The 24412-nt window shown below is 39.6% G+C and overlaps 1 pseudogene; it reads left to right on the top strand.

Moving 5' to 3' along the window:
• The window catches only part of LOC103603604, an 8738-nt pseudogene extending 4880 nt beyond the window's left edge, over positions 1-3858 (top strand).
• Positions 3859-24412: the final 20554 nt, after the last annotated feature.

Here is a 24412-nt window from a genome sequence, read left to right on the forward strand (position 1 = left end):
AAAAAAAAAAAAAAAAAAAAAAAAAAACAAATCAATTCACTCACATACACACACACACACACACAAAAAAAAAAAAAACCGGGGGGGGGGCGGGGAAGAAGATATAACAACTATACTTTCATGAAGTTACTACAACAAGCAAACGGAAAAGACATTCTTGGGGGGGAGGGGAGAGAGGGAAGAGGGAGGGAGGTGTCGGTGATGGGCCATAATAATCATATACAGTGTATATTGACAAAATAAAAATTTAAAAAAAAAAAAAAAGAATTAGCTCTGAAATTTATTTTTCAGTTCTAGTTCTTTCTTCATTTTAGTGCATGTATCTTTTTCTTTACTTGCTAATTTCTGCTTTAACTAAGTTTGATTTGTAAACTTTTTATTTTTGATACCTTCATATTTTGAAACTTCTGTTTCTTGAGAATAGAGTACATAGGTATTCACTTGCAATTATTGAAAAATGTACTAGAAAATGAATCTAAAAATCACCTTTAATGTTATCACTCAAAATTGATCCCTATTCATATTTTGGTGTATCTTGTTGAAGATAATTATTCCTGTGCAAATATGTGTGTAATTATAAAGAAGCTATATGCTGACTTAATTTCTCTAGCCCAGAGAAGACCAAGGACCTTTTAATAGTAGTATCTGAAATGTTGTACCTCTTTCCCCATGATGGTATTTTGCATTTTTAATTTTCAAAAAAGACATCTTAAATCCCTCATTGAAAAGGGTATCTTCATTTTAATTTTGCTTTCTTAGAATAATAGTAGGAATGGAAATTTTTAAAAACACTTTTTTGCCTTTCTTCATATGGATCTTTAAAATTTCTGTGCCTTTTTCTCAGTAAGACATTAATCTCTCTATGATTTATTCTTAGTGTTTTAGAGATTAAAGTTATTAACTTTTATCACACAAACAGATTATTTTTAAATTCTAATTTTCTGCATGGAACTAATTTTAATTCAGAAGTTTAGTTTATGGTTCCAATTATTGATCTTTTCTTCTGTTATTTCTACCAAAGACTTGTAATTTTGAAAGAATGTTTAATTTCAAAGGGTATACATATCCATGCATAAATTTATAGATACCTTATGTAGTCCCTTGTTCTATATTTAATGTTTAAAATTTACTTTTAAATATCGAGATAAGATTTAACATTACTTTTTCTATGTAGTATTGGACACGTATTCATTCCACTATTTTTTAAAAACCCTCTAAAGCATCCAGAAACAAATGATACAAGTTAACTAGATAAAAACTAAATATTTTATTCATGATGAACATAACATTAAATTACAAAACTCTAGCATTATTCCCCTGGGAAAAATAATAAGAATTCCAGCACATCATAAATTTTATCAGGGGTTTGAAATTTCAAATCAATGCAATAAGACATAGAAGAGAAATAGATGTTATTAATTAAAATTATTCTGACAAATTACATAATTATAAAATAGGAAACTAATAAGAAACACCAGAGAAGTAATATCACACCTCATCAATACATAGAAATCAAAAGCTTTCCTAATATAATAGCAATAACAGAGATACTGTGTAGGAATACCATTTGTAATAACATTAAACATAAAATAAATTAAAATACTGTTAAGAAGAAATGAGCATAATCTACATTTTTAAAAAACCTATAGGAAAGTTACTTATATAGAATCAAAATAACTAGAGGAAAATTCCTGTTGCTTGAATGGGAATCTGAACATAATAAAGATGTCCATATTTTCCAAATTAATTTATAATTATAATGGAATCTCTAATAAAACTCTAATGCTATTTTTTGTGTAACAGGGATAGATGACTCTATAGTTCACCTGAGAGAATAAACAGGAAGAGAAATAATTATGCAAGACAGAGTTAATACTCGATGAATTGCTCTACTCAACTTTTAAGGATATTATGAAGATTGACAATTAAACACATAAAAAATGATTTGACAGCCTACTTAAAATTTTGTCACAGATGTTCAATAACAAGAATGTGAATAAGGACATACCTTAATTTTTAATAACAGAGAGACCATTTGCAGATTACCATTAAAGAAAAAAATGTAAAATTAAGTTTAACCTAAACTGTATTTTTTATTAAAAATCTTAGAAAGAAAATAAATATCCAAAAATGTGCAACTTTTAAATAGCCATTTCCATTGGGTGGAATATTATGATCGGATGAGAATCAGAAAATAAAAAATGTACAGAGATTCACTGCTATATTTAAAAACTCTAGGACTTCCACACTGACAAATGTCATTTTTGTTAAATATATATAGATAAATTGGTAACAAAACTGAAATGTAAACAGTGATTCATAATAACAGTACTTATTAATCATTTTCAGTGGAAGAAGCACCCAAGGTCCAGAAGATTTAATGAGTATAAATTACAGAGAGGAAGCACAATGACAAAAAAGAGCCTTCCAATGACTGAAAAATCTCACTAGAATTAGGGAATTTTCCTTCCACCAGGCATTAGGTGGAAAGGGCAAGAGCAGCCCCCAGGGATGCTGGAGAAGGGAGGATTGCTTAGGAATGTGGGAACTGCAGCGGTGGTGTTCAAACAGTGTGGGCATCAGAATTCCCGAGAGGGCTTGTTAAATCACAGAGTGCCAGCTGCACACACCAAGGCCTGAAAATACACATTTCTAACAACTTCCCAGGTGATCTGGTGTTGCTGTTTCAGGGACCAAAATTTGAGACCACTGACCTAGAGACAATCTTTCCAGATAGGAATACTAGCCACAACTTGTCCTCAATAGGATCCAATGGTTAGCCAAAATGGATGAATTCTTGAATCCCCTTGGTTTAAGTACAGGATATTGCTCTAATTCTAGGGAATGTTTATTTGGAGTGAATTTCGTGTTGCCTTTTTTCCCTCCTTCTCGGCAAACCCAGAAACCCCTTGGAAGAAAGAAAACAAAGAGGAGATAAGAAATTATTCTCAGGGAACTCTGAGCAGCAGTCCCTCTTCTTTGGCTTGTTCCTCTCCATGTACCTGGCCACAGCGCTCTGGAACCTGCTTATCATCCTGGCCAGCATCTCAGACTCCCACGTGCACACCCCATGTACTTGTTCCTCTCCAACCTGTCCTTTCCTGATATCTGTTTCACCTCCACCACCATCCCAAACATGCTGGTGAATGTGCAGACACAGAGCAAAGTTATCAGCATTGCAGGATGCCTCAGCCAGATATATTTTCTCATTGTGTTTGGATGTCTAGCTTGTATTATCCTGACAGTGATGGTCTACAACCAGTTTGTGACCATCTGTCGCCCTCTGCACTACATGGCCATCATTAACACATGCCTCTGTAGGGTGCTGGTTCTGGGGTCCTGGATCATGAGTGCCCTAGGCTCCCTGCTTCAGACCTTGAACACTTTGAGGCTGTCCTTCAGCACAAACATGGAAATCCCAAGCTTTTTTTCTGTAACTTTCCCAAAGTCCTGAAGCTCACCAGTTCTGACACACTCATCAATAACATAGTGACATACTTTTTGTCCATTGTCTTAGGTGTTTTCCCTCTGTCCTGGATTCTCTTCTCTTATTCTCAGATTTTCTTCTCCATCATGAGAATTGCATCATCTAGTGGGATGAGCAAAGCCACTAACACCAGTGAGTCTCATCATTCAATGGTTTTCTTGCTCTACAGCACAAGCCTTGTGGTCTACCTCAGTTGTGCAGCCACACTGTCCTCTAGTGCAAGTCTGATGTCCTCGGTGATGTACACCATGGTCACCCCCATGCTGAACCCCCTCATCTACAGTCTCAGGAACAGGGACATGAAAGGGGCTCTGAGGAGACTCCTCAGCAAGGCTCTGTATGAAGGGCCATTGCAGGACTCTCATGAATAATATTATGCACAATACTGAGGACCAGAAATCCTGGCCTCCTCCATCCAATATTCTGTGTATGTCTGCAAAGCAATTCTTTCCTTGAATTTTCCTTTTGGTTATTTCCTGCTGTAGATATTGTTTACAAAGTTATATATTGGATCATGCTTCTCACTTTCTAACCAGTAATTTTAAATTCTTATAAGGAAAACCTGCCATTTTCTCTGTTATTTTCAGTAATAATTTCAATATTTTAAATAAATCAAATCTTACATGTTTAATATAAATCCTCAGAAGTGATGAGACTTTAACTATGTTAGAAACATTTCCCTGGTAACTCATTTACAAAGATGTTTTCTGTGGTTATATGAATAAAACTAACTCAAAGATTTCCTTCCTTCTCGTTCTTTCACTTTTATTTCAGACACACTGACCTTACTGAATTATTTTACTTTAACACAATGTGGATATTGGAATTTTCAGAACTATATCTCATCTTTCTTTGCAACCATGATGCCTATTACAGTTCTTGATCAGGAGTGTATGCTCAGTGAATATTTCTCAGAGTGAAAAGTAGACATATGGTTGGTTCAATATGACTCTGGACCAGAAACTGCTGACTAGATCATTATACCATATATGCATTAATTGAAACAACAATCTGTACCCAATAAACACAAACAATAAAAAAGTAAAGTAAAACTTTAAAAAAATTTTAGAGCTAGAAAACAAATTCAAAGATACTAATATAGTCATTAAAAGGAACAACACTTGGTGTATGCCAGCCCTGTTTAAGCATTTTATATAAATTTGTGTCCACTATAAATTACCCAGTCTCAGGTATTGTTTGTTTGTTTGTTTAATTTAACGTTATAAAATGTAGTTGATTTTCATGACCCTTTAATTTTTCCTTCCATTCCTCCCTCCCTCTTCCCCTTTTCCCACCCTCATCCAAATCATATCTGTTCTCTTAACAAATTCATGAAATTATTACGATTGTTCTGTCCTTGTTTCTATTTATTTGCTTCTTTATTTATATTAGCAACACTAAGACATTGGCTATAGTTAATAACAATGTAAAGAATTTTTTCTTTTACCAATTATTAATTCACACATTGTAATTATAAATATTTATGTGGAGTAATCTGATGTTACTGCACATATATGTGTTGTATAATAACTGGGTCTGGGTAAATAGTGGCCCAAGCCACATGAACAGGCTCACACATCCAACCACCTGCACAATCTCAGCCACAGAGTTAGCTGCTAGCATCCACCAGAACTACTGAGTCTACCTGTAATTACAGAGTCAACCCTGAAAAACTGAGGCTTCCCAGAACTACTGAAACTACTCAGTCTGTCTGGAACCAAAACTAAAACACCCACCCAACAGAAAATCTGTAACAAATCTGTAGGAGGAAGACTTTCTCATCAATAACCACACTAAAATAATAGAAGAAGAAACAGTTCCACCAGATGACTAGACATTGACATAAGGATAAGAGAAATATGAATGAACAAGAGAAAGACACAAAGGAAGGAATACTATAATTCTCAAATACCAGACCCCATACAAGAGGAAACACTTGAAATGTCTGAAAAGAAGTCTTAAGCAACAAACTTTAAGAAACCTAATGAGATTCAAGAACACTCATTTAGATGACACAATGAAATGAGAAAAACAATGCAGATCATGAAGGAGGACTTTTACAAAGGAATAAATACTATTATAAAGAATGTAACAGAACTCCTGGAACTGAAAGACTCATTCAATGAAATAAAAACTACAATTGATAGTGTAAACATCAGATTAGGGTAAGCAGAAGAAAGAATTTTTGATCTAGAAGTTAGTGTGAAGAAACGCAAAGGGGAAAAAAAGAAAAAAGAATTTTAAAATTTAAGAAAATCTAAGACAGCTAGCAGACAAACTTAAGCACACAAACATCTGAACCATGTGTGTTGAAGAAGGGGAGGAAAAAGTGAAGGGCACTGAAGCACATTCAAGAAAACAATAGTGGAAACTTACCTGGTATTGCTAGAGATACAAAATGACAGATCAACGAGGCTGGAAGATCTTCAAGTTGATGTATTCCAAAAAGGTCTCTCTGGGACACATCATAGTAAAACTGTCAAAAGACAAATAGAAAGAGAAAATGCTAAAAACAGCAAGAGAAAAACATCAAGTCACCTACAAAGGAGTCCCCATCAGTAAAACAGAAGACTTCTCAGCAGAAACCATACAGGCCAGAAAATAAAGGAATGATATGCTCAAAGGACTAAAAGAATGAAAACTGCCAGCCTAGAATACTACACCCAGCAAGGCTAGCCTTCAGAAACGGAGGGGCAAAGGTGTATTGAACACAAACAAAAACTGTGGGAGTGCATCACCACACTACCACCCCTACAAGAAATCCTCAAGAGAGTCCTGCACCTGGAAGCCAAAAAATGAAAATCTCTACCATGAATACACAGGAAAGACCAAAACCCACTGGTAGAACAAAAATGCAAATGTGAAAGAGAGAAGTTACATCTTACCACCCCAAAAAACCAGCAAACATTTAAGTCAAACTATTAAAGAGGAAGAAAGAAAAAACAGATATATAAGACATCCAAAGGAAAATTGATAAATTGCCAGGAGTAAGACAATATCTTTCAATAATAACCCTAAATGTAAATAGATTAAATTCCATATACAAAATGCACAGATTGACTAATTGAATTAAAATGCTAGACCCAATTATATGCTGTTGACAAGGGATACACCTTACATGTAAAAACACACACAGACTAATATTGAAGGCGTACAAAAAGATAGACCATGAAAATAGAAACCAAAGATGAGCAAGGGTAGTTATTCTTATTTTGGGTAAAATAGACTTTAAACCAAAAGCCATAAAAAGGGGGAAAAAAGGTCATTATTTAATGATAAAGGGTTCTATCCAGCAAGAAGATATAATAATCATAAATGTACATGCACCCAACACTGTAGCACCAAGAATATAAAGCAAACACTATTATACCTAAAGAAAGAGACCCCAAGTTGAAAATAGTTGGAGACCTGAACATACCACTCTCAACCTTGGACAGTTCATCTAGGCAATAAATGAATAGAGAAATATGATAGATACTACCCTTTAGACCAATTTAGACTTGGCAGACATCTACAAAATATTTCATTGAACAAGTGCACAATAAGCATTCTTCTCATCAGCACAAGGAACATTCTTTGGGATAGACCACGTGTTAAGTCACAAATCACGTCTCAACAAATTTTTAAAATTAAAAACATTTCAAGTATGTTTCAGATCTCAGTGGATTAAATTTACAAATCAATAAGCAAATCTCTTGAAACAATACAAATATGTGGAAATGAAACAATATGCTCCTGAATGACCTATTGGCCCAGGAAGAAATTAAACAGAAAATCAAAATATGACTTAAAACTTATGTAAATAAAGACACATCATACCAAAAGATGTGTGATACACAAAAAGAAGCACTACGATGGAAGTTTGTTGCAATAAATGCTTATGTCAAAAGAATAAAATGATTCAAATAAAAAACCTAACACTGCTCTTGAAAGAACTAGAAAATAAAGAGCAATCCAATCCAAAAATTAGTAGATGAAAAGAAATAATTGAGACCAGAGCAGAACTAAATGAAAGAGACCCATAAAATAATAAAAAATGTCAATGAAACAAAAAGTTGGTTTTTTGAAAAGATAAACAAAATACACAAACCATTAGTTAAGCTACCTAAAAAAGAAGAGATAAGACCTAAATAACAAAAATCAGAAATGAAAGAGGAGACATTACAACCAATACCACAGAAATACAAGGAATCATTAGAGACTGTAACAAATGACTGTTGACTGGCAACTTTGAAAACCTGGAGGAAATGGATAAATTTCTGGACACATACTGCCTAGACTGAAACAAGGAGAAATAGAAAACCTGAACAGACCAATAACAAGGAATGAGGTTGAAGCAGTGATCACCAGTCTCCCAACAAAGAAAAGCCCAGGACCAGATGGATTTACTGCTGAATTCTATCAAAGCTTTAACAGGAATTGACACAATTCTCTTCAAACTATTCAAAAAAATTGAAACAGAGGCCACACTCCAAACTCATTCTATGAGGCCAGCATCACTGAGATACCAAAACCAGACATCAAAATATGGAAAGACTTTCCATGCTCTTGGAGTGGAAGAATTAATATTGTGAAAATGTCCATACTACACAAAGAGATCTACACATTCAATGCAATCCCTGTCAAAATACCAATGACATTCTTCACAGAAATAGAAGATACAACTCTAACAGTCATATGGAACAACAAAAGACCAAAAAGAGCCAAAGCAATCCTGAGCAAAAATAAAAATAAAATATAACAAAGCCAAAGGCTTTATTTATGCATGTTTTTATTGCCTTTGCCAAAGATCAACTGGCCATAAGTATGCGGGTTTATTTTTGGGTTCCCTATTCTGTTCCATTGGTCCAAGTGTCAATTTTTATGCTAGTACCATGTTGTTTTGTTCCTATGGCTTCATAGTATAAGTTTTTTTTTCATAGTACTTTTTTTATTCGTTACAAATATCCATGAGATACAAAGCTGATGCCTCTTTTTTTTTTTTTTTTTTTTTTTTCTTTTTCTTTTCTCAGAATGGCTTTGACTCTTCTGGGGCTTTTGTTGTTTTATATAAATGTTAGGGTTGTTTCTTATATTTCCATGAAGAACGTCATTGGTATTTTGATGGGGATTTCACTGAATGTGCATATTACTTTGGGTAGTATGGACATTTTCACAACGTTAATGTTTCCCATCCAGGAGCATGGAATATGTTAGCAGCCTAGCTTTCTCATTTCTCAATGTTGAAAAAGCAGTCTCTTCATTAAATTGTGTCTGGAAAACTGAGTATCCACATACACAGGAATAAAAGTAGACCCCGATCTCAAAGCACATACAAAAATAAATGGGAGCTAAGAGAGAAAGGAAAGAAAGAAACACCACAGTGGTGCGGCGGCCTTACAGATGGATAGAACATTCCTTGAGCTACAAAGCAGAGTAAGAGGGAAAAGGGGAAGGGGAGGGAGTTTGGGAGATAATTGGGTGGGGACACAGGGTACAAAAGTAATTTCTGGTAACAGGTATGCCCACAGTGTGAATCTGGCCCTCACTTCATGAGCATGAGGAGTGACAATTAGCTCTGTATCTCATGAACATTCTTAATAAATAAAAATAAATTAATAAATAAAAGCAATCTTAAGAAGAAAAGAAAAAAATTTTTTTCATCTTTTAATTTGTGATATATATAGAGCACAGTGCAGATTCCCTAGGAGTTGAGCTTGACAAATTTTTACATAAGTTCACTTACAGGTAACTGGTATTCAAGGTCAACATACAGAATATTTCTATCACCCCCTAAAGATTCCCTCCCATGGCTTATTAGTTAGAACTCCCCCTGACCACCCACAATAATAAACACTATGCAACTTCTACCACCATAGATTAGTTTTGCCTGGTTTTGCATTTTATATAAATGGAATTATACAGTAAAGCAATAAAAAATAAATTAAATAAAAGTAAACATAAAAATGATTCCCAACTTAAATGTAAGAACAGAATCTATGGAATTACTGGAAGAAAGCATTGGGGGAAATCTCTGTGACACTGGTCTAGACAATGACTTTTTTCAATGTGACCTCAAAAGCAAAAGTGCACAAGTAAGATTAAAACAAACTGAGAAGTTCTGTACTGCAAAGGAAACAATCACAGATGGAAGACACAACCTAAAGGATGGGAGAAAATATTTGAAAACTCTACATCTGATAAGGGGTTTCTCAGTCTTAGACCTTGGAAAGTTTTTGACTCATCGTTGGGATAAGGTATTAGGAGGTTAGATCTCCGAAAGTAAGGTAAATTCATGAAGGAGTAAAAACGACTGAATTCCCCTGATGTTTCATCTGGTGCCTTGGGAACAGAGAATCTATAGGGGAAAAAATCATTTCAGTACAGAGCAACATCTTCTAGAGAAATTACATTCTCAGGCCTGTAGTGACAAGAGGGACATGTGCCTAATGAGCAGATATCTGGAGCTGTAAATATCTCCTCTGCTCTTGTCCCTCGGCCTGTCCAACCTTGGGCTGAATGGTAATGGCTGTTTTTGGGGAGCCCTAAGTTTGACTCAGGGCCTGATGCTTGACCCTTTCCTGCTGTCCTGTCTGGTGCCAGAACTTCTGTGTCCATCATCAACCATCCAGGGAGGAATTCAGACTTCCACATGGAGACCTTCCTTTCATAGAACCAATGTAGGCGAGTCTGAGAGCCCAATTAACATTGAAGGAAAGAGTCAGGAAGATGAAAACTGTCAACATGTCCCTGGAACCAATCCAGCCTAGCCCAGCATAGAGAGATTTCTGTGGTTATCAGCTTCTTTGATTAATTAATTAATCAAATACATTTATATATTTGCGATGTTGCAAAGAGAACTGGACATTGAACTCAGCCATGGAGGGTGATTGTTGATGATTAAACAATGGTACTAGAAGGGTAATTGTATTAGGGAAATGGAGATTTAAAGTGGTTCCAGTAAAAGTAGAACATATACCCCAGGATCTTTGAAATTTAATCAAGATGTGAAATAGGGTATTAGAAGTAGAGGGACATATGCTGAAATGACAGCATTTCTTTTTTATTTTTAAGATGGTGAGGCAATTTGAATTTTTCCATACTGATGAGAAAGATCCAGACCAATGGATTCCTTTCAATCATTACCTCATGACAGCAGCCCATGCAGTCTACATTTTGTAATATTTCTCTTATGCTGGATATTCAAATAAAATTTGAAAAATTATTTAAAAGGTGAAAAGCAGTACACTAACAACCTTCATTTTCAATTATTTCCACATTCACGTGATTGATTATATTTGTGCATTTGTTAGATATTTACCACTTATTACAAAGTACAAGTGCAAGTTCCTTGACTTTGTCTAGTGCAGTGGGAGTTTTTTTATTCCTGGTTTTTATTGCATTAATTCAAATATATGAACTGCAGTTTTTCAATTATTTTGATGTTTGTCACTCAGTTCTTTCATGGAATTATCAATGTATTTGGTGAGTAAAGTACCAAACTTTATAGATATTCTATATCCAAATCCATCTATCAGCTATACAGTGTTACTCTCATTGCTTCATCAATGTAGAAAGTTCTTCTGGACCATTTGGCTAAATAAATTGCTTTTTATATATAAATTTCTCACTTGTTTTCATGTCTCTGTTATTCCTTATTCTGCCTTTTACCTTTTAATATTAGATCTGTTTCTAAAGCTGCTGCATCTTTGCCCATCATTTGAAAGGCAGTTATTACCATTTGACTACTATCACCTTTATCTTTCTTAAGTATATTTGAATTCAGATATCTTTATATAAGATGAAATTGTAACTTTAGATTTTTCTTCCTCCCCACATTTTAAAACATTTTCTGTTATATTGTTTTATTTCCAAGCCTTTGGCAATTTAATCTTGAATTAGACACCCATGTTGATGTCATTAAATCATTACTATTTTATACCTTTACATAAAGTTAGTTTCTGATTTTCGTTCTATTTGTTTCATACCGTTATTTGGAAACCACTTCACTTATCCCAATTTCATGCTCCCTGCTGTTCTTTGTTCTCTAAGTTCTTAATTACATTTAAAACTTCTCTTTCTATAGTACGCAAATACGTACATACTAATACGGTGTTTACCCAAATGCATGAATAGTATCCTATGCACATCACAAATGTTCTTTAGGTTTTAGTGTATTTTTTTTTTACTTTGAGTTCCCCTTTCCTTTTTTATTTTATCAATACTATAAACTATTTCGGTATTTTTAGGCTAAAACTGCGGTTCTCACCTGGGAATGATTTTGTCCCCCAATAGATCTTGAACACCAACACTTTCAGCTTTCACCCCGGGGAGGCGCCCTACAGCTAGGGATTCTGATAAACAGAGTGCATAGAATGACTCCACCACAAGCAGTGATCTGGCCCAGACCTTCAGCAGCGCTGGGATTGGAGAACCGTTGGGTTAAAAAAAACACCTGCACTTTTCATATTTATAGCTGTCTTCAGATTGTTTTCCAAAGACCTTGTTTTCCAAAGACCTTGTAACACTTCACATTTCTGACAACAAAATTAGAGAGTACCCCCTTGTTACCTGCTTAAAAGTTCCACCCTACTCAGTGATGCAACTCTTTACATTTTTCCAGGCTCACATGTTTGGAAGAGATTTCTTGATTTTGTCTCAAACCATAACTGAGTATGAGGAAACTTTCATATATAAAATCACCATCTTCATTTGTTCATTGTTAGTATATGCTCATTGTTCTACAGTTATCAGCAACTCAAATAATTTTTATGCATTATTGTTTCTTCATTGACATTTGGGGGTGTTGGGCCGGCGGGATCAGGAGGAACGGAAAGCAGCAACAAGGTAGTGACAGAGCCTCCATCTTGTTAACTCCACCCCTCCCCTCCATCTTGTTAAACTCCACCCCCTTTCCCTCTCCCTCCTCTCTGCCCAGGTGGCAGGAACCAGAAACTGAACCCTACTCAATTCCATACCATATATGGGCAAAAAACTCACCAAGAGCCCTCCCCTATAAATACCCACTAGTATCCGCCCTGGCCATGAATTCCCCGGCCTCACTCCCCTGTGGGCCACAGAACCTCACCTGAGAGTGCTTCCATTAAAGCTTGCCTTGAACCCTTTTCCTGGCTCCTCTTGTTACTTACCACCACCAATTTGAACTGGACATCTGGTGCTGAAACCCAGGAGAAGGTTGAAGGCTCACTTCGATGGGAAGTCTCCCTCCTCTCGTTACCAGGACCTCATCTGAGCCCCATGCCTCAAGACACTGGGTAAGCTCCCCAGATTCCATGCCCTGATCTAGGTGGTCCTGCCTGAAAATGCACGGCCGTGTCAGGACTACTCTACTGGGTCACCAGGTGAATCCCGCTCAGCACCTGAGGATTGGGAGATGTCCTCCTCCTCAGGACAGCCACCTACCCTCTGTCCATAGTCTGAGATTTTAAGGGGGATGCCTGTTTTAATCCCTGGCCTGCCCAGCAGGAATCATGGAAAATGCCCAGTCCAAATTCGACCCCAATACCCTTTTAGGTTGCCTGCTGGCCAATCTCGAAACTCTGGGCCTCTCACAAGACTCGAGAAGGCACTGCCTTATCCATTACTGTTCAGTGGCCTGGCCCAAATATCAATTGAACAATCAGTCTCCATGGCCTCTTGAGGCCACCTGTGACTATCAGGTCCTCACAGTTTTGGACAACTTTTGCAGTCACCAAAGCAAATGGCCCGAAGCTCCTTACATACAGCCTTTTTGGGACCTTGGCTCTCACCCCTCCCTCTGCACCTGCTGCTCCATTTCCCAAGTCCTCCTTGCTCAGACCACACCAGCTCCATCTGCCCCTAAAACCCCTGAATCCTTCTCCCCTTCTCCTCTGTCCAAACCCCTTGAAAACCTGGCCAGCCCGCCGGCTCAGTGGCAACTTCCCCCTCCCTATCCAGAGCCTCCTTCTTCCCCTCCCCTTACTGCTTTGGCACCTGCCCCAGTACCTTCATCCCTGGCTCATCTCCCATTTCCACCCAGACACAGTCCCAAGTAATTCCACCTACCCCTGATCTGGTCTGACCGTTAAGGGAGGTTGCTGGCGCCGAGAGAGTGGTTTGAGTTCATGCACCCTTCTCACTCCGAGACCCCTCCCAAACTGAAAAGCAGCTATTTTCCTACTATGCTAACCCAGGAAACAACACCAAAGAGTTCAAATATTTAGCCCAAGCATATGACCTAACATGGCACGACTTACTTGTCATCCAGACTACAACCCTCACAGCAGAGGAAAGGGAACGCATCCAGGCTGCTGCCTGAGAACATGCAGATCAGGTCCATTTAAAAGATCCAACCATGCTGGTAGAGGCTCAGGCAGGTCCCGCTGCAGACCCTGGGTGGGACTATCAGAATGGCCAAGATGGCCACCAACGCTGCAACCGCATAGTTCAGTGCCTCATTACTGGAATGCAGGCAGCTGCTAATAGAGCCATCAATCATGACAAACTGTGGGAAATCACCCAAAGCCCAGATGAAAATCCCTCTGTTTTCCTTAACAGACTCACTGAAGTCCTACGTGAGTATACCCGCCGAGACCCCTCTACCCCGGCAGGAGCTACTGTCTTAGCCACCCATTTTATCTCAGTCGGCCCCCGATATACACAAAAAATTTAAAAAGGCTGAATAGGACCCCAAACTCCCATTCCTGACCTGGTGAGAATGGCATTTAAAGTTGTTAATGCTCAGGAGGAAACGGCTAAACTTAAAAGACAGGCTTGGGTCAAGCAGAAGGTCCAACTCCAAACCCAAGCCTTGGTAGCAGCCCTGCAGCTAGCTGGCTGCAGGAGCCAATGGAAAGGGGTAACCCAGTGCACCCCTCCTGTGGGCCTGCTTCAAGTGTGGCACTGATGGACACTGAGCCCGCCAATGTCCAAATCCCAGGATATCAACATACCCATGCCCTCAATGTTGGAGGATGGGCCACTGGAATTCTGACTGCCCTGGCATCAGAGGGTCCCTGGCACCTCCACATGGAGGAAACTCTGAGCTGGTAAGTCCTGCCTTCCAGCTCCTTGGCCTGCATGATGACTGACAGGGCCCAGACTCAGAAACCCCTGTCACCCATGCCGAGCCCAGGGTCATGCTCCAGGTACTGGGTAAGTCCATTTCCTTCCTATTGTACATGTGGGCTGCCTCTTCTGTTCTGCCTTTTCTGTTCTGCCTTCCTACTCGGGCACCAGCTTCCTCTCCCCAGTGGCAGTAATGGGAATTGATGGCACCTCCTCTAATCCACAGACCACTTCACTCCTTTCCTGTGGCCTGGATGGGTTTCCCTGTTCTCATTCTTTCCTAATAATCCCCTCCTGCCCCGTCTGCCTCCTCAGCCAGGATATCCTTCACAAGCTCCAGGCCGCCATTCATCTTTCCCCCTCACCCACTGTTTCCACCCACCTTATTTTGGCCCTAGTTTCACTCAACCTTTTCCAACTGCCCCACTCCCCATTGTCAGTTGACCCACAGGTTTGGCATACTTCTAAGCCAATAGTAGCTTTTAACCATTCCCCACTAAAAATACAATTAAAAGATCAAACCACCTTTCCTTCCTGTCCTCAATTCCCCACTTCAGAAACCCACCGACAAGGACTCAAACCCATCATAGATTGGCTCTGCCAGCAGGGACTCCTTATTCCCATTAGCTCCCCCTGAAACACCCCCAGCCTCCCTGTAAAGAAGCCCACCAGAGCCTACCACCTAGTGCAGGATTTAAGACTTATTAATGATGCTGTAGTCCCACTCCATCCAGTCGTCTCCAACCCATATACCCTGCTCTCCAATATCCCCCCTACCACCTCCCACTTTTCCATTTTGCATCTCAAAGATGCTTTCTTCTCTGTCCTCCTCCATCTAGAATCTTATTTCCTTTTTGCCTTCACTTGGGAGGACCATGTCACACATACTTCACAACAAATTACCTGGACTGTTTTGCCACAAGGCTTTAGAGATAGTCCCCATATATTTGGCCAGGTTTTAGCCAAAGATCTCAATCTTTACACTCTAAAGTACAGCACACTCCTCCAATATGTGGATGACCTCCTTCTTTGCAGCCCCTCATTATCCTCTTCCCAAGAGGATACTGCCACCCTTTTCAATTTCCTTGGGTCTAGAGGTTATTGGGTCACTCCTTCCAAGACTCAACTTTGTACCCCCACAGTTACTTATCTAGGCCTATCCCTAAGCCCCACTTCCAAGCCTCTTACAGGGGATCGTATCTGCCTCCTCTGGGATCTCCAACCTCCCCAGAGTGCCAACAACATCCTCTCCTTTCTGGGCCTTGTGGATTTCTTCTGACAGTGGATGCCCAACTTCACCCTCCTAGCATGACCCCTATACAAAGTAGTTAAGGACACCATGCAGGGACCATTAACTGACCCCACCACTGTTAAACACCTTTTCTCTAGGCTTTGGGATTGTCTCACTGCAGGACCCACTCTGGCTCTCCCAGATTCTTCAAAGCCCTTTCATCTATTTATGGATGAGCCTTCTGGCTTGGCTACTGGCCTCCTGGCCCAGCCTACAGGACTGGCCTATGGGATAGTAGCATACCTATCAAAACAGCTAGATGTCACGGTCCAGGGATGGCAGCCATGTCTCAGGGCACTAGCAGCAGCTGCCTCACTGACCAAAGAAGCTCTCAAGCTTACTTTGGGCCAACCCCTCATTGTCTTTTCCTCCCATCACTTGGGGGACCTGCTCAGCCACAAAGCCCTTGCCCATTTGACCCCTCCAGAATCCAACTGTACCACCTCCTTTTCATCAAAAATCCCCAGATTTCTTTATCTACCTCCCCCGCTTAAACCCCACAGCCCTTCTGCCTACTCCCTCCACTACTCCCAACCCTTTACATTCCTGTCCTCAACTATTAGAGGACTTTATTCCCTCACATCCAGGGCTCTTGGACAGGCCCCTACCTAATCCTGACCATGTGCTTTTCAAAGAGGATAGTTCTTTCATTTCCCCAGATGGTCAAAGGCATGCAGCCTATGCTGTTGTTACTCTAGATGCCACCTTAGAGGCTGTACCCCTTCCCCTTGGAACAAACTCTCAAAAGGCAGAGGTGATAGCCCTCACTCAGGCCCTCCACCTGTCCAAGGGACAACGGGTCACTATATACACAGATTCCAGATATGCTTTCCTCATCACCCATACTCACTCTGTCCTCTGGCAAGAATAAAAATTCCGCACTACGAAAGGGACCCCAATAATCAATGGGTTCCTCATCTCAAAGCTACTTGAGGCCCTTATCCTCCCAACTGAAGTGGCTATCATTCACTGCCAAGGCCACCAGTCCTCTAAAGACCCTATATCTAATGGCAACAATGAAGCTGATTCCACAGCCCAGGACTTAAATCTAGGCTCTGCCCCAGCTCCTCTCCTTTTCCTCAACACACCTCATTCCCCCTCCTATACCGAAGAAGAAACTCAGACTCTCAAGTGGTTGGGGGGGAATTATCGGGGACAGTGTTGGATTTTTATCCAAAATAAGGTCGCCCTCCTGGGCCATCTAGCCCCCAGCATTATACAGATGTCCACCAATCCCTCCACATTGGCCCAAAAGCTTTATAGCGGTTCCTAGAATGCCTTTTCCATAACCCACACCTCCGAAAGCTTATTGAGGAGGTTCATCAGTCTTGCAACATATGTTCTGCTCTTAACTTTCTAGGGGGGATTCGCAGGGTAGGACCTAACCATCAACTCCGAGGCCATCAACCAGGCAGGACTGGCAGCTTAATTTCACCCACATGCCATGTCACAAAACCTATCATTAATTACTAACTTTGTTGGACACCTTTGCGGGATGGATTGAGGCTTACCCCACAGCTCGAGAAACAGTGGATGTGTAGCCGCTGTACTCATTGAACAGGTCATCCCAAGGTTTGGCCTTCCACAGACCCTACAATCTGACAACAGCCCAGCCTTCACCTCCAGTGCCACCCAGCAGGTCTCCAAAAGTCTGAATGTCACCTGGAAACTCCACATCCCTTACCATCCCCAATCATCGGGTAAGGTTGAGGGAGCCAACGGCCTCCTCAAGGAACCTCTTACTAAACTTTCCTTCAAGACCCACTTATCTTGGCCAACCCTCCTCCCGTTGGCACTTACAAGGCTTAGGGCCAGCCCTAGGGGACCATCAGGCCTCAGCCTTTTTGAACTCCTCTATGGATGGCCCTTCCTGCTGACCCACAACTTTCCATCCTCACCCTCCCCTTTTATCCTACCTACCCTACCTAACCCTTTTAAGGGCCCTTTTTTGGGCCAACGCTGACTCAGCTACTCCCACCCCTGGGGACCACACCATGATTACTCCCCAGGCTTTAACCCCAGGGGATAGCATCTTACTAAAAGAACCATATCACAAAACCCTACCGCCCAGGTGGACTGCTCCCTACACGGTGGTTCTAACCACTCCCACAGCCACAAAACTCCTGGGACACTATCCGTGGATACACCTTTCCAAACTTAAGCGTGCCCCATCTGAAGGCCCCTCCCAAGATGTATGGATGGCACAGCCCTTGGGGCTTACCTGAGTTTGGCTATCACATCATCACTCTCCTCCTGACTCTGTCTCTTAGTCCCACCACTACTGATTCAGGATACAGATGGAGAGTTTAGTTAACTGAAACCTGGACAAAGCGTGTCTATCTGTGCAGAGTTCTGAAAGCATTAAAGCAGAAGCTTTCAAAAAAAAAGTGGGGGGGGTAAGAAGGCTTTTTGAAAATCAGACTGCTATGAGAAATGTTATCAGAACTATCAGCATACATTTTTCCCCTGGGTTTACTGGTTAAACAGGGTTGCATTTATCTCTGCTAGAAGGTTTTAAAGCCAAAGTTGTGGATGCAGCCAAAAACACATCAAATGAGGGTAATTTGGTATTGTTGCTAAAAAGGAAACAAGATTGTAGGAAAAGAGGAGATATGGGAAAGCTATGAAGACGTAGTTCTGGTTAGGAAGGTTAAAAGGAAAAGATACTTTTATGTGAGAAAGCATCTTGTGTAGTGAATTTTGTCCTAGAATAGAATGACTGGATTGCTCCAGAATGGAAAGAAGTATGGGGACAAAGGGAAAAAAAGAAAAGTTTAAGCACATCACAGAAGGTCTGAGTAAGTAGTGATAGTGGTGTGTGAAGGGTGAATTTATTTTTTTTAATTTAATTTTATTTTGTCAATATACAATGTGGTTGATTATTATAGCCCAATAGTGAAACCTCCCTCCCCTTTCTCTCTTCCCCCTCCCTCCCAACAATCTCCTTTCTGTTTGCTTGTCATATCAACTTCAAGGAATTGTAACTGTTGTGTTTTATTCCCTCCCCGCCCCAGGTTGTTTGTGTGCTTATTTATTTATTTATTAGCTCCCACAAATAAGTGAGAATGTGATATTTCTCTTTCTGTGCTTGACTAGTTTCACTTAACATAATTCTCTCTAGGTCCATCCATGTTGCCAATGGCAGTATTTCATTCTCTTTTATAGCAGAGTAGTATTCCATTGTGTAGATATACCACATTTTCCATATCCACTCATCGGATGATGGACGTTTGGTCTGGTGCCAACTCTTGGCTATTTTAAATAGTGCTGCAAAAAACATTGGAGTACAGGTATTATGTCAACATGATGATTTCCACTCCTCTGGATATAGTCTCAGCAGTGGAATAGCTGGTTCATATGGTAGATCGATCTGTAATTGTTTGAGGAACATTCAAACCATTTTCCAGGAAGGCTGCACCATTTTGCAGTCCCACCAACAGTGTAGGAGGGTTCCTTTTTCTCCACAACCTTGCCAGCAAGTTGTCTAGATATTCATCTAAAATGCAGTGTTTACTTTTACACTGACATCATTAAGTCCTCTGAATTTTTGTAAGATGTGAGAGTTAGGGGACCATCTTTATTGCCTTCCAAGTAGATATCCATTTATGTCAGTTTTAATTCATGCTTTTCCAAGAAATTCAAAATATAACCTGGTCCTTTATGAAATATCACGTATTTACCAAGACATTTCCTGATTCATTCAACAAATATTGAATATCTGCCATGTACCAGAACTTCCTGCGAGCATTATGTATTATATCCTTTTATGTCTAGATCTTTATCAAGTTAGTAATTAATTTACTTTATGCCAGCAAATTATTGTTATATTATACCCTTTTTCAGTTGCTTTTTGATTCTCACTCAGGTTTGTTTAATATGGTTGTTTTAAAATCTCTGTATTTAACCTGGCTTTACTCCCCCACCCTTCTTTTTATTTCATAACTTCTTCATTAATTTTTTTCTGTAGAATGCACACATAACCACATACCTTTGAGAAAATATATAAGTAAGCAAAGCAGGTGAAGTCTCTGCTCATTTGGATCTTGCACAATACTAATTAAATTACAGAACAATAAAATCAAGGTCTGTTAGACATAAAGTCCTCAGAGATCAATTATTTGAGAAATGGTTTTCTAGGTTGTTTTTTTGTTTGTGTGTTTGTTTGTTGGTGTAAAGGAATAGAATTGTCATGGCGTGTGCAATATTTCATGGAGAAATGTTAGGGAAATCTTTGTGTGTTGGATGAAGACAAGAACCAGGCCTAGGTACCAGGTTGACTGTCACTATCTCCCTTATGCATAACTCTATCGCCTCTCTTAATAAAGCATTCATTGCTTTACTGCTGGGTTCATTGTTCATTTCTATTAGTTTGGAGTGCAAGAGTCTAATTTAGTCACTGGAGGAAATTGGAAAGTTTGGGCATTAGAGAAGACTCTAGCTGCAAGAGGAAAGTGTCCACTGGTACTATTTTTCTCCCATGTCTCTACTGCTGAGACTGCCAAACAACTACAGCTTAAACTCCTCTCACCCTGTAAGAAGCATGCTCTTTCTGGCTGGCAGCAGCTTGCCCTGATGGTGACTAGCAGAGGTGGGAAGGCCAGTCCTATGCAGTGAAGATCTTGCTTAAGCAGGCTGCCCCTGACAGGGGATTCATGACAGTGAATGTGAATAGAGGTAGAGCAGGGAAATATCCAGCAGGGGAGGCAGAAGCTCTGCAGAGACCACATGTCCTGTGGTGCCCGGCATGTGACTCAGCAGGTAAGCCTCGCTGCCACCACCTGACTCCATTCCCAGCCCTGCTGAGTGCACACTGATCAGAGAGGTGCCCAGCCAGAGAGGCCCAAGATCCTCAGAGACGAAGTGCCCTGCAGTGCCAGCACGTGACCCAGCAGTGTGCCCAGCCCCGACAAGTGCACACCAGTCAGAGAAGTGCCCAGCAGGTGAAGCCTAAGATCTGTGGACACCATGTGCCCTGTGGTGCTAGTGTGTGACCCAGCAGGTAGGCCTTGCCGCCGCTGCCTGACTCCATCCCTAGCCCCACTGAGTGTGCACTGATGAGAGAGGCACCTCCCCTGAGAGGCCAAAGATCTGAGGCAACCATGCACCTGAGGCAGTAGTGGGCAACAGAGCAGACACTGAGGCAGCCATACCAAACTGGCAGCCGCAGCAACATCCTAGCCAGACAATAGTGTCAAACAAGTGGACCGTGTAATCCCCTGCCACAATGACTAAATATCAAAGGAAAGATACCAGAAATATGAAAAATCAAGAAAGTACACCACCAAAGGGTAATAATTTTCAAGCTCTAGATCCTATAGAACAAGAAGCCCTTGAAATGCCTGACAAGGAATTTCAAGTGATAATTCTAAGGTAACTAAATGAGATACAAGAAAACTCAGCTAGACATCATGAGGAAATGAGGAAAAGTATACAGGACCTGAAAGAGGAAATGTACAAGGAAATCAATGCCCTGAAAAAAAATGTAGGAGAGCTTGCCAAGCTGAAAAATTCATTCAAAGAAATAAAAAACACAACAGAGAATTTAACCAGCAAGCTTGCAGAAGCAGAAGAGAGAAATTCTGACCTTGAAGATGGGCTGTTTGAAATAACACAGGCAGACAAAAAGAAAAGAAAAAAGAATTAAAAGCATTGAAGAAAATCTAAGAGACATATCAGACAACCTTAAGCACTCAAATATCTGAGTCATGGATATTCCAGAAGGGGAGGAAAAAGGAGATTGCAATGAAAACATATTCAACAAAATAGTGGCAGAAAAATTCGCAGGTATAGGAAAAGACACAGATCTTCAGATTCAGGAAGCTCAGTGATCCCCAAATGTATTCAACCCAAAAAGGTCTTCCCGAACACATGTTATAGTCCAATTGACAAAAATCAAAGATGAAAGAATCTTAAAAGCTGCAAGAGAAAAGCATCATATCACCTATAAGGGATCCCCAATCAGACTAACATCAGACTTTTCATCACAAACCCTAAAAGCCAGAAAGGAATGGGATGATATATTCAAACTACTAAAAGACTGAGATTGACAGCCAAGAATACTCTACCCCACAAGGCTATCCTGAAATGACGGGCAAATAGTATATTTATCAGACAAACAGAAACTGTGGGAGTTCACTACCACACAACCACCCTTACAAGAAATTCTCAAGGGATTACCTGAAAACAACTGCCACTGCCATAAAAACCCAAGAAAAATTAACACCCACTAGTATAATAAAAATGGCATCAATGAATAGAAAACAACAAAAAAAGGCTATCTACAACCCAAGGAACCAACAAACACAGAAAACAAACAGGAAATCAGAACAAAAAAAGACACTTAAGACATGCAAACAAAAATCAATAAAATGCTAGGATTAAATCAGCACTTTTCAATAACAACTCTTAATGTAAAGGCTTAAATTCTCCAATCAAAAGACACAGACTGGAAGACTGGATTAAAAAGGAGGACCCAACTATATGCTGCCTTCAAGAGACCCACCTCACCTATAAAGATTCACATAGACTAAGAATGAAAGGATGGAAAAAGATTTATCATGCATACAGAGATGAAAACAGAGCTAGAGTAGCTATTCTTATATCAAAAACCATAAAAAGAGATAATGAGGTCCACTACATAATGAAAAAACGATGGATCCATCAAGAAGACATAACAATCATAAATGCACCCAATATTGGAGCAGCCAGATTTATAAAACAAACTCTGTTAGAATTAAAGAAGGAAATAGACACTAATACCATAATAGTGGAAGACCTGAACACCCCACTGTCAATATTGGACAGATCATCTAGGCAAAGAATCAGCAGAGAAACACAAGATCTGAACAACATACTAGACTAATTGAACCTGGCAGATATCTACGGAACATTCAATCCAACAACCTCAGAATATTCATTCTTCTCATCAGCACACGGATCATTCACCAGGATAGAACACATGTTAGGTCACAAATCAAGTCTCAACAAATTCAAAAAAATTGGGATTATCCCATGTATTTTTGCAGACCACAATGGATTAAAATTAGAAATCAATAACAAACGAAATTCTAGAAACTGTCCAAACACATGGAAATGAAACAGCATTCTACTTAATGACATATGGGTCCAAGAAGAAATCAAATGGGAAATCAAAAAATTTATTGAAACTTATGGAAACAATGATACATCATACCAAAACCTGTGGAATACTGTGAAAGCAGTACTAAGGGAGAAATTTATCGCATTAAATGCATACTTCAGAAGAATGGAAAGATTGCAAGTGAACAACTTAAGACTTCACCTTAAAGAACTAGAAAAACAAGAACAATCCAAACCCAAAGTTAGCAGATGGAAAGAAATCATTAATATTATATCAGAACTTAATGAAATTGAAACCCAAAAAGCAATACAAAAGATCAATGAATCAAAAAAATTTTTTTTGAAAAGATAAATTGACAAACCATTAGCATGGCTAATTAAAAAAAGAAGAGATAAGATCCATATAAAACAAATTAGAAATGAAAATGGTGATATTACAACTGATACATCCAAAATACAAGGAATCATTCAAGACTATTATGAACAACTATATGCCAACAAATTGGAAAATCTGGAGAAGATACATAAATTTCTGGACACACACTAGCTCCCAAAACTGAGTCAAGAAGATGTAGAAGATCTGAACAGACCAATAACAATAAAGGAGATTGAAGTTGTTATCAGAAAGCACCCCACAAAGAAAAGTCCAGGACCAGATGTATTCACAGCAGAATCCTATCAATCATTCAAAGAGGAATTGACACCAATTGTCTACAAACTATTCCAAAAGATTGAAGCAGGGGAAATTCTCCCAAACTCATTCTATGAAGCAAACATCACCTTGTTACGAAAACCAGGTAAAGATACAACTAAAATAGAAAATTACAGGCCAATATCCTTGATGAATATAGATGCAAAAATACTCAATACTCAATACTAGCTAAATGAATACAGCAACACATACATAAAATTATACACCACAATCAAGTGGGATTCATCCCAGGGATGCAAGGTTGGTTCAACATACAGAAATCAATAAATGGGATACACCATATCAATAAAATCAAACACAAGGGCCATATGATTATCTCTATAGATGCTGTAAAAGCATTTGATAATATTCAACGTTCATTCATAACAAACGCCCTCTATAAGTTAGGTATAGATGGAAAGTATCTCAACATAATTAAAGCCATATATGATAAACACAATGCCAATACCATCCTGAATGGGGAAAAGCTGAAAGCTTTTCCTTTAAGAACAGGAACTAGGGCCAGCCCGGTGGCGCACTGGATAGTGCGCCGCTTGGGAAGCGCGGCGGTGCTCCCGTCCGAGGGTTCGGATCCCACATACAGACCGGCTCCCGCTCACTGTCTGAGCGAGGCGCGGGAGCAACACCGAGGCTTGCGATCCCGTTGCCGGTCCCCGGTCCGGTACGGGGGCAACACTGAGGGTTGCGATCCATTGCCAGACACAGAAAAAAGACAAAAAGACAAAAAAAAAAAAAAAAAAAAAAAAAAAAGAACAGGAACTAGACAAGGATGTCCACTCTCACCACTCCTACTCAA

This window comes from Galeopterus variegatus, unplaced genomic scaffold (genome assembly GCF_000696425.1).
Source record: "Galeopterus variegatus unplaced genomic scaffold, G_variegatus-3.0.2 Scaffold4695, whole genome shotgun sequence".
NCBI classification, from domain to species: Eukaryota; Metazoa; Chordata; class Mammalia; order Dermoptera; family Cynocephalidae; genus Galeopterus; species Galeopterus variegatus.